Source organism: Camellia sinensis, chromosome 6 (genome assembly GCF_055761805.1).
Source record: "Camellia sinensis isolate YWXY chromosome 6, ASM5576180v1, whole genome shotgun sequence".
NCBI classification, from domain to species: Eukaryota; Viridiplantae; Streptophyta; class Magnoliopsida; order Ericales; family Theaceae; genus Camellia; species Camellia sinensis.
This window is the reverse complement of record NC_138966.1, coordinates 56170926-56180573: the sequence shown is the minus strand read 5'-3', so window position 1 is coordinate 56180573 and position 9648 is coordinate 56170926. Positions and strand designations below refer to the sequence as shown.

At 28.8% G+C, this 9648-nt stretch overlaps 1 non-coding gene across 1 annotated transcript; it reads left to right on the top strand.

The window, feature by feature from the left end:
• Positions 1-7281: 7281 nt before the first annotated feature.
• LOC114257921 (small nucleolar RNA SNOR75) lies at positions 7282-7364 on the top strand. Its single transcript, XR_003627769.2, has one exon. It is a non-coding gene; the product is annotated as a small nucleolar RNA SNOR75 (small nucleolar RNA).
• The last annotated feature ends 2284 nt before the right edge of the window (positions 7365-9648 follow it).

Here is a 9648-nt window from a genome sequence, read left to right as displayed (position 1 = left end):
ATTTTGTGTAAAGTGCAGGAATGTTGTAATTTACCCATAAATAAACCATCCATAGCTTATGAATATATTTTTTTGTTTTTTGTAAAGCAAACTTTCAAAAAAATATAAGCAGCTGAAGTTTAAAACTGTATGACAAAAACTATTGGATGTAAAAAGTAATCAATTTTATTCACCTACCTCTTTTGAGTGAAATTAGTTGTCCTTAATTGGTTCATCCACCTAAAGCACGTATAGTATAGGTCAATAAAAGCTTCATTGGTTCTTCTGAAGCTGTAGATCCTAGTATAAGAACCAATTAGAAAGGAAGATTATCTTCACTTAAAATGGAAGATTGATTGTCTAATTTTTTCACCGGGAAAAACTAATTGAATTGTTGTTTGTGAAACAATTGGAGTGTGCTTTTGAAGAAGCAATTATGTTACATGCAGGATATAACTTAAATTGAGATTGTCTTAACAGTCATGGTTTTTTGTGGATCCGGAATTATTATCCCACTCTTTTATGTTTTGTAAATCACTTTTTGATCACATGATTAAATCAAAGAAATAAACCATATGATAAAAACATAGATTTGAACAAGGAACACAAGAAAAATTAAAGAGATTATTTATTAATTTCCTATTGATTGCATATTATTGATGAAAGGAAAATCTTGAGAAGTTTGGATGTGAATACGATTACGCATACGCAACTTTTACAGGCCAACATCAATGTTATTTTCTCGGGTTTATTACATTTTCTATTCTTTAACTTATTATCAAATTATTTACTTAATTCTTGAACTATGAATTGAATCTATTCAGTTCCTAAATTATATATAAATCAAAATCTATTTAGTTCTTAAACTATCAATTAAATCTAACAAGTCCATAAATATTTAATTCAAATCTATTTAGTCATTGAAAAAATTACAAAAATAAAATATATATTTTCATAAGTATTACAAACTAATAAAAGACCCTATCTAATTAAGATTTTATTACAAAAAAATCTTAAAATTTTATTGTCTTTAAGAAGTGTTTTATTTTGTTGTGTTTAAATTAATATTAGAGTCTGGTTTCTCAGTTTTTTCAAAAAAATTACAAGTATTAGGTATATTGAAAAAATAGAATTAGATAAAATGATAACACATCGTTACAAATAATAATAGAACAAAATAATATATTAATTAAATTATAAAAATAACTTAATGAAAAATTTAAAAACAATCAATTATAAATTATAAACGCAATCTAGTATATAATATTAGATAAAGGTAAACACGTAACCATTGCACAGATAAATAACAAAATATTATTGATAATTACCCTTATCCTTATAAAAAAAATTCACCATAAGAATTGATACTCACTTTTCAAAAATATTTTTATAGAATTGCACTCAGGCACAGCTTGAACTTATTTTTAAAGTTGAAATATATTATGTGAATTCTTCTTTTGTGACTAATTTTTATATTTTTATATCTATTTATCAAGTTGAAATATACTATGCGATTAATTTTTTTAAACTAATTTTTGTAACTATTTTTCAAGTTGAAATATAAAATGTCTGGTTGAATCTTCAAATTTTTTTTCTACAAAATTTAAAATAGTTTGGTGAAAAAAACATATCATTTTCATTTTCATATGATTCTATCTTTTTTTAATGAAAATAATTTTTTTAATATTTATATATTTGAATATAATTTTTTTTTTAATTGTACAATTTGAGTAACATTTTTATTACTCTCTACATTTTCTCTTAACAAATAAAAATAATATATTTTTATTCAAAAATATTTTTTTTATTAACTCAAATCATACAAATTATTTTCATTATGTAAATTTCTTTAAATTATGAATTATGAATTTATTTTTTTATTAAATATGTTAAATATTAATCTCATTCTAAAGATTTTATTAATATCTTTTGAAAATGTATTAATTTTATAAAAATCAAATTTATATTAAAAATTATATATTTTGTATCTTTACAATAAAGTAAAATATATAACTTCTTTTTATATGAAAAATAAGATAAGGTGTGGATGTAACTTGTGATGTACTCTCTCCATTTCCATTATTTCATTTTGGATGTCTCAAAATAATAGTCCTACTTGAAAAATCAAAGTAAGAAATATTTGATTTTCTAAAATTATTTCTTTTGAGTAATTATAAATATATTAAAATTTTGAAAAAATAGAAGTAGTGAAAAAATATTTTAAAATTTCAATTTAAGTGTAATGATTGTATGTCTCCTTAAAAAGTTGAAATTTCCGAAATGAACTAACAAATTGGGATATAGAGAGTGTATGTATGTATATGAGTGTATATCTTCATTTTGATGAACTATCTTTGTAGACTTGGCACGATTATGTGTTATGTGGTAGGCGATATGTGATTTGAGTGGAGTCTCAATGTGGTTGTTCGAATAATCGTTATGTGATTGTGTTAGTATTTTGGGAAATGGTACTAGTGTTATGTATCCTAGGTTGTGGATATTTTCTCTTTTATAGAGACATCTGGAAAGAAGTAGTGAACTCAAAATGGGTACCTCGGTGTGTGCTATATCGATTGTGTATTAGCGTTGGTTGTGAGTTAACGTTGTTACCTTGGTGGTGGTTAGTACATCTTTGAAAGACGGTAGTGTTTTCGAGTCCTTTGTGATGACGTGTGAGGGTTGAGTTCGGATGCTCACTTGGGTGGTATCGTGTATGTTTGGTGTTGGTTGTTAGTCTGTAGACTAGTATGTATTAGAGTTAGTTATGACCTTGGATGGTTAGAGGTGTGAGGTGTAGCGTGGGGTGTGTTCCCTAATTGAGTGTGTTGTTTTAAGTTGTGTAACCCATGGAAGGGGTGTTGGTGGTGTTAGAGTTTCTAAAACACGAAGAGTTAGGTTTGAACTTGTATGTGTTGGTAATGGTGGTGTATGGTTTCAACTTCGGTGTTGGTAACCTAGAAATCCGTGTTGTGAGGTGTCGTTGGTTGAGATGTAGTGTTGTGGTTTGACTTTCCTCGAGGTTGGTGAAGTTAGTTGGGCCATTTAGGCCATGAGTTGTTCATTGTAGATGATGTATGATTGACTGGAATAGGCATGATTGTTTCCTATAGTTGAGTAAGGCAATTGGTTGAATACCAAGTAAAGTTATCGTTGTTGTAGGCAATTCAGTAAGACACGAAGTGTGTTAGGAGATCGTGGATGGTGTGATTGGTTTTGAGTTAGTGTTCGGGCAACGAGTTGTTGTGGTGGGCTGGACTAGGATTGGCCTAGTAAATTGGTACGATTAGAGGTAGGGATCACTACAACAAAATGCACTTTTGGCGACTAAAAAAAATTTAGTCGCCAAAACCTGTGGAATTGGAGACCAAAAATTTTTTTAGTCACTAAAAGTACAATATTTAGTTACTAACTTTTTTAGACGGGAAATGTTGATTATTGGCGACTAAAAAAAAAATTAGTCGCTAAAAATGCCACAATTGGCGACTAAAAAATGTTTTAGTCGATGCATAGATAGTTTGGCTACTAAAATTTTTTAGTTGCCGAATAAAAAACAAAAATTTACTTTCAGACTTTTGGCGACTAAAAGTTTGGTCGCCAAAAATTTATTTTCCATGACTAAAAAATCTTTTAGTTGTTGTATGGCTAGTTTTGGTTGCTAAATTTTTTTTGTCACCGAATAAAAAATAAAAATTTACTTTTTATCTTTAGCGACCAAAAGTTTGGTCGCCAAAAAATTATTTTTAGCGACTAAAATATAAGAATGAAAATATTTGGTGGGAAAATTTTGAATTTTGGAGGGATTATAAAATTAATTGGTGACTAAAATGTTTAGTCGCCAAATTACTACTTTTAGCGACTAAAATAATATTTAGTCGCCGTTAGATAACATTTTGGCTACTAAATAAAGATTTAGTCGGCATTTGTCCCTTAATTAATTAGATACAGTCCTCTCCCATTTCACTCTCTCATCATCTCTCTCTCTCTCTGTCTCTCTCCATCGCAGGCGACCTTCCTACCGGCCACTGTCCACCACTGTCGCACACGAGCACCCACCTCTTCACCATTGACGGTACCACCCCTCTCCCCACCAGCGACGGACAACGGTAGCTACTTCGATTTGTGTCTCCCCCAGCACACACCAGGTATTTCCGACCTCTTCCTCTTTCTCTCTTTCTCTCGCAAGAGCAGCTTTTTTTCTCTCTATTTCTTGCTCGCAGCAACCATTGGAGCACACCCTGTATTTCCTCTTCTTCTTCCCTTTCCACCCTCTTGCTCACTATGTGTTTGACAAAATGTTGAAATGAAATTGGAGCAGGCCCGTTTGAGGGGCGAAAACTCACAACAGTGAGCTAGAAGTAGAAATGTGGATTTAGTGAAATATGCTAGGTAAGGGAGATATTGAAGAGTGACTAGTTTTTTCTAGCTAGCTTTAATCGTGAAGGATATTACCCATTAAGTAGTTGGATTAACCAAATGGAGAAATTCTTCAGAAGTTTTATGTAATTGTAGAAATCTTTAATATGTAAAAGGATAAGTTTTATAAATAGTTGTAAGGCCAGCTATATTTTCCTAAAAATTTGGCATTTAATACCTTACACAGAAATTAGAAGTGACATTGATTGGAGATCCAATGAGGGAAAATCAAGAAAGCTTGTATGGCCATGTGTAACAACATAGTAATGGGAGTGATTTGATTCTTATTGAAGGTGCCAAAAGAACAATGTTGTGGTTGAGTCATAATTTAAGTCAAATGGAGGTTATTTTGCAATTTTGATTCTTATTTGATTCTTATTTGTTGTGGTTGAGTCACAATTTGATTCTTATTTGATTCTTAGGACTTGTGATCTTATTTTGCAATTTTTCGTTCTAACCATCTGCCTCATTTGGGATCTCATTTTTCAATTTTTTGTTCTATCTGTCTCGCTCTTCTAATGTTGTAGTTGAGTCATAATTTAAGTCAAATGGAGGTTATTTATTTATTTTTAAATATTAAATTGTTTTAATTTTAACAAATCTTAAGTGATAGAGTTAATTTTGAATTCAAATTGTGATGACATGACAACGTTACGAGAATGAGATAGAGAGTTAAAATGGAGAATGAAAACAAAAGACCTGAATTTGAGAATCAAAACTAAGGATATTATTGTTCATCAATGTTTATGATATATCTCTAAATAATGGGTTTTAATAGCTATTAAACAAAATTTTGAAGCATAAAATAAATATACTTTTAAGTTTACAGGTAGTGTTTAAAAATATGTAGCACTTAAATTACAAGATAAAAAGCAAGATTCAAGGTAGGAATTACATAGGGCACTTGGAATATTAATGATGGTTTCAACCTTCACTGCATACGATTGGACTAACTAGCTAGTTCTTATTGACTATATACCATCATTCTCTAATCTTAGTTTAGCATACTTTCTTTTTACCCCACAAGGATGTCCATACCTTCACCTCTACTAATCTCATGGGTTACCTTTCCCAACTAATCTCTCAAGTTACCAAGTACTTGTAGTTATCGTCTTACATATACCAAGTAATATTATTAGTTTAGTATACTTCCTTTGCGCATAAAGTAACTCAACCTTGTCAATGTTTTTGATTTTCCTCTAGCAAATTATCTTCAATGATGTTGAGAGGGAAACAAATGATAGTTCAAAAACACATAAAAACAAGAAGCATTGAATATCATGTACTAAAATTCACCATAATGAGGTTATCTTGAATTAGTAGTAGAATTTATGTGATCTACATGGTTCACCCCTCTCACCCTTTTCTCTAATTATTTCACAGCTATAGATTAGACACTTCTTGACCTATTTATGTTAACAAAAACTTCATAATTTAGTACTTTCTTGATTAGCATAACTTTTGCGTAAACGGGTAAATTATTATTTTTTTGCAATGTTTAAGAATATTACCGTGGTCATATCAATAATTAAGATTAGTCTAGCATAGTCCAAGAGTAATGACTACTTAGAATTCATTGATACCATGAGAATAAGAACCAATGACTTTCTTATACTTACATTGAAAATTTGATGATTGGTTAATAAAGTTTATGAATGTTTTGAGTTTGTGTAAGCTTATGAAAGAAATTGGCATGGCATGGCATGAGAATCAGGGAATTTGTAACATAATAATTAATGAATTAAAATTTATAAAATTAAAAACACAACAAAATCAATTCCCAATACAAATAAATTATTCAAAATACTAAACTTTTAAATCCAATTATAAACTAACACAAGCACATCTTTCAAAATCTTAAACTAAATCATCAATCTCATTCACTATACTACCCATCAATACAATTAAAGTAAAATCATTCAAAATCCTAAACTTACCCTAAAAGTAATTATTCATTAATTTTTACATTCACCCAAAATGCAATAATAAAATAACAACGGTCCAGGTTTAAAAAAAAAAAAAAAGAACTCTAAGTGCGGACGGATTTTTGCGGGTGCGGGTTAAACCCGCAACCCGTCTGCAACCCGCAATCATACCATATTTCAAACCGTATCTATCCACATTTTTGTTTGCGAAACTACCCATTTGTATGCGAATCGGTTCGAGTTAGGCAGATTGTGCAGTTCAGATAACCCTATACCCAGTTCTAATATGAGGTGATAGTTCAAGGACATAGAGTGTAATTTATCAAATTGGTGAAATGATATTTTAACCATAAAGATCCAAATTAAAAAATAATAATAATAAATAAAGAGAGTTAGGGGTATTTGAAATACTCTAAATAAGTATATTTTATAATTTTTTACGAAAAATTATACAAAAAAATAAAAAATAATATAACATAAATAAATGTACTTATTTAAATAAACACACTTATAGATTATATCAAATACCCTTTTTTAATTATTATAATTTTTAATTGAAAATGATAAAGTGATATGGAGATGAAGTATAATTTACCCATATTTATACAAATTATGAGGCCGGGTCAGGTTTTTTTTGGGCCCGGTAGATGACCGCCTTACGACTCAATAAACCCTACATTGGAAAACCCTAAATTGGAAAACCCTTTCCGCCTATAAAACAATTGCTTTGCCAGAGAAGGGCTAGGCAATGCCGCAAACGTTAAACAATCTCTCTCTCTCTCTCTCTCTCTCTCTCTCTCTCTCGTTTTGAGGTAGGTTGAGCATTCAGATCTTCGTAGAATGAAGATATCTAACCTCTGCTTTCCCTTTGATTTTTTTGATTTCTTTTGTATTTTTGGTAGAATGATCTCTGTTTGATTTTATTTCTTCAATGGATGTTATATTTGATTAGAGAGTGGGGGGTTCTCTGTGATGATTAAAACGATGACGAGTCCGATATCCATTCCATTCACCCTGACGACGAATCGAGGCATTTGTCTGAGAGAGCCCCCCATTGTTCAATTCAACGTACAGTTTTTGGCACGACACAATTAATTCTTCTGCTTAAATATTTGGCTGCTTCTCTGCTTCATCTCTCATGTTCATACATGTCCCAAGCCAACTTGTATTTTTTGGCACTACATATAGGATGTGTAGATCATAGTTTTTTTTTACTATTTATGTCTTTTGTGATTGTGATTTATGATTTAAATCTAACACAAATTCAATCATATGAGTTTTATTATGTGATTAAAAGCTCTTTGGGAATTGATTGTTTCATTAATTTTTTTGGGGTAAATTACATTGATACCCTTTAAGATTTATATTTATTATAGTTCCTCTTCACTTTTTGGAAATTTATCTCTTTCTTGAGATTTAAAGTTTCATTGTAGATTGTTTCCTGAGGTTTAAAGTTTCATAACAGTTTTTCTCTCACCATAATGATCATCATACATAAAATTAAATTAACAGAGGTCAATGTAATTTTTCAAATATGAGGAGGTGAATTGTAATAAACATAAATTTTAGGGGTGTCAGTGTAATTTATCCATTTTTTAAATTATGTTTTTATATATATAAATATGTAACTATTAAAAACATAAAGAATTATTAAATAATTTTTTTTGAATTTTTTGATTAAAATTTTTAATTGTCAAATGAGACGTAAAACACGGTCTTCAAACATTTTATGTTTTTTTTAGTGATATTTATAGGGAGAATTACCTTGGATATGGTTGTAGTGAAAAATATTTATAAAAAGTAAAAATAATTAAAAATATGTATAATTATAATTTTATTTTCTTTGTAAATAATTTTTTGCTACTCCATGCTATTTTATTGCCCCATATTTATATCTCTGTTTCTTAGCTATATTGAGGCTTTATGATTCCGATTTTATGCTTGATGTATGTAATCAGTAATATTATTAAAGTGATATCAATGTTGAAACTGTTAAGTATCTGATTTTATTGAAATGTTATTTATTTATTTTTATTTATTAGACATTAGTTAGTGGGTGTGTGAGGGATCATGGGCTAGTGGACTAGTGGGTTTATATAAATCAAATCTCTTAATGAAAGAAAAGAAAATAAATATTATAAAGACATATTTTAAGTCAAAATTATAAGTGATTCTCTACCCATATTTGAATTATGAAGGTTAAGAAAAAATCAAAATGAATTTTGTTTTTCAATTTTGTGGGTGTAGTTTAAAAAAAATATAATAAAATCTAAGAACTCAGATTAAATCTTGAAATTTTATTTTTTTCATTTTAAATCATTATTTTTAAAACTAGATTCAATTTTAACCATACATCAATTGACATAAAGGAGTAGGGTCTTTTCCCAATATAAGCCTTTTTTACATTGCATTTTCAAAACTAGGCCAACTTCTGACGGAATTCCAAAACTAAGCTAAAGCGCCATTACTATTCGCGCTTTTACTGTTAGGAGCGCAAAAGTAGATGAACAGGAAAATCGCTATTACAAATAGCGACTTTGATTAAGAAGTCGCTGTTACGAATAGCGCTTCTAGCGTTAATTTTTTTCCCAAGAAAAACGCTGTTAAGAACAACGTTTTTTACACAAAATCGTTTTGCCAGAAAACGCTATTTCTTATAGCGATTTTACACAAAATTTTTTTGCCATAAAAACGCTATTACGAATAGCGATTTTAACATAAATAAACGCTATTACAAATTGCTATTTTAACAGAATTTTTTTTTTTTTCGCCCAACGTTTTTAACATAAACTTTGTTGGAATAAAACGCTATTTTCAAGATAAAACAAAAGAAAAAAACATAAAACATATTTTAAAAAATATATTTACACTGTATATTTTAGTACTTGGCTTTACTAAAGCCATTATCATGTTAAAATATATTTTTTTTTCTTTTGTTTTTGTTTTTGTTTTTGTTTAGAATGTGTAATTCATAAATTTTACATAATATGAAAAAAAACCTCTTTTCATATATTAATTTTACATACTATTTTTCATATATATAATTTCAAAATCATATTCATGTAGATATTATTAAGCCAATCATGTTCATTTATTTGGCTTTACTGAAGCCGTTGTCATGTTACATTTTTCATTTTTTCATTTGTCTTTGTTTTGATTTAGAAAATGTAATTAAAATTTTTTTTTCGTTTTCACTAAAGTTGTTTTCATGTAAATATTTTTTTTGCTTATTGTTTTGTGTAATTAATAATTTTTTTTTTCGCTTTACTAAAGTCGTTTTCATGTATTTTTTTTTTCTTTTGTCTTTGTTTTGGGTTGGAAGGTGTTATTT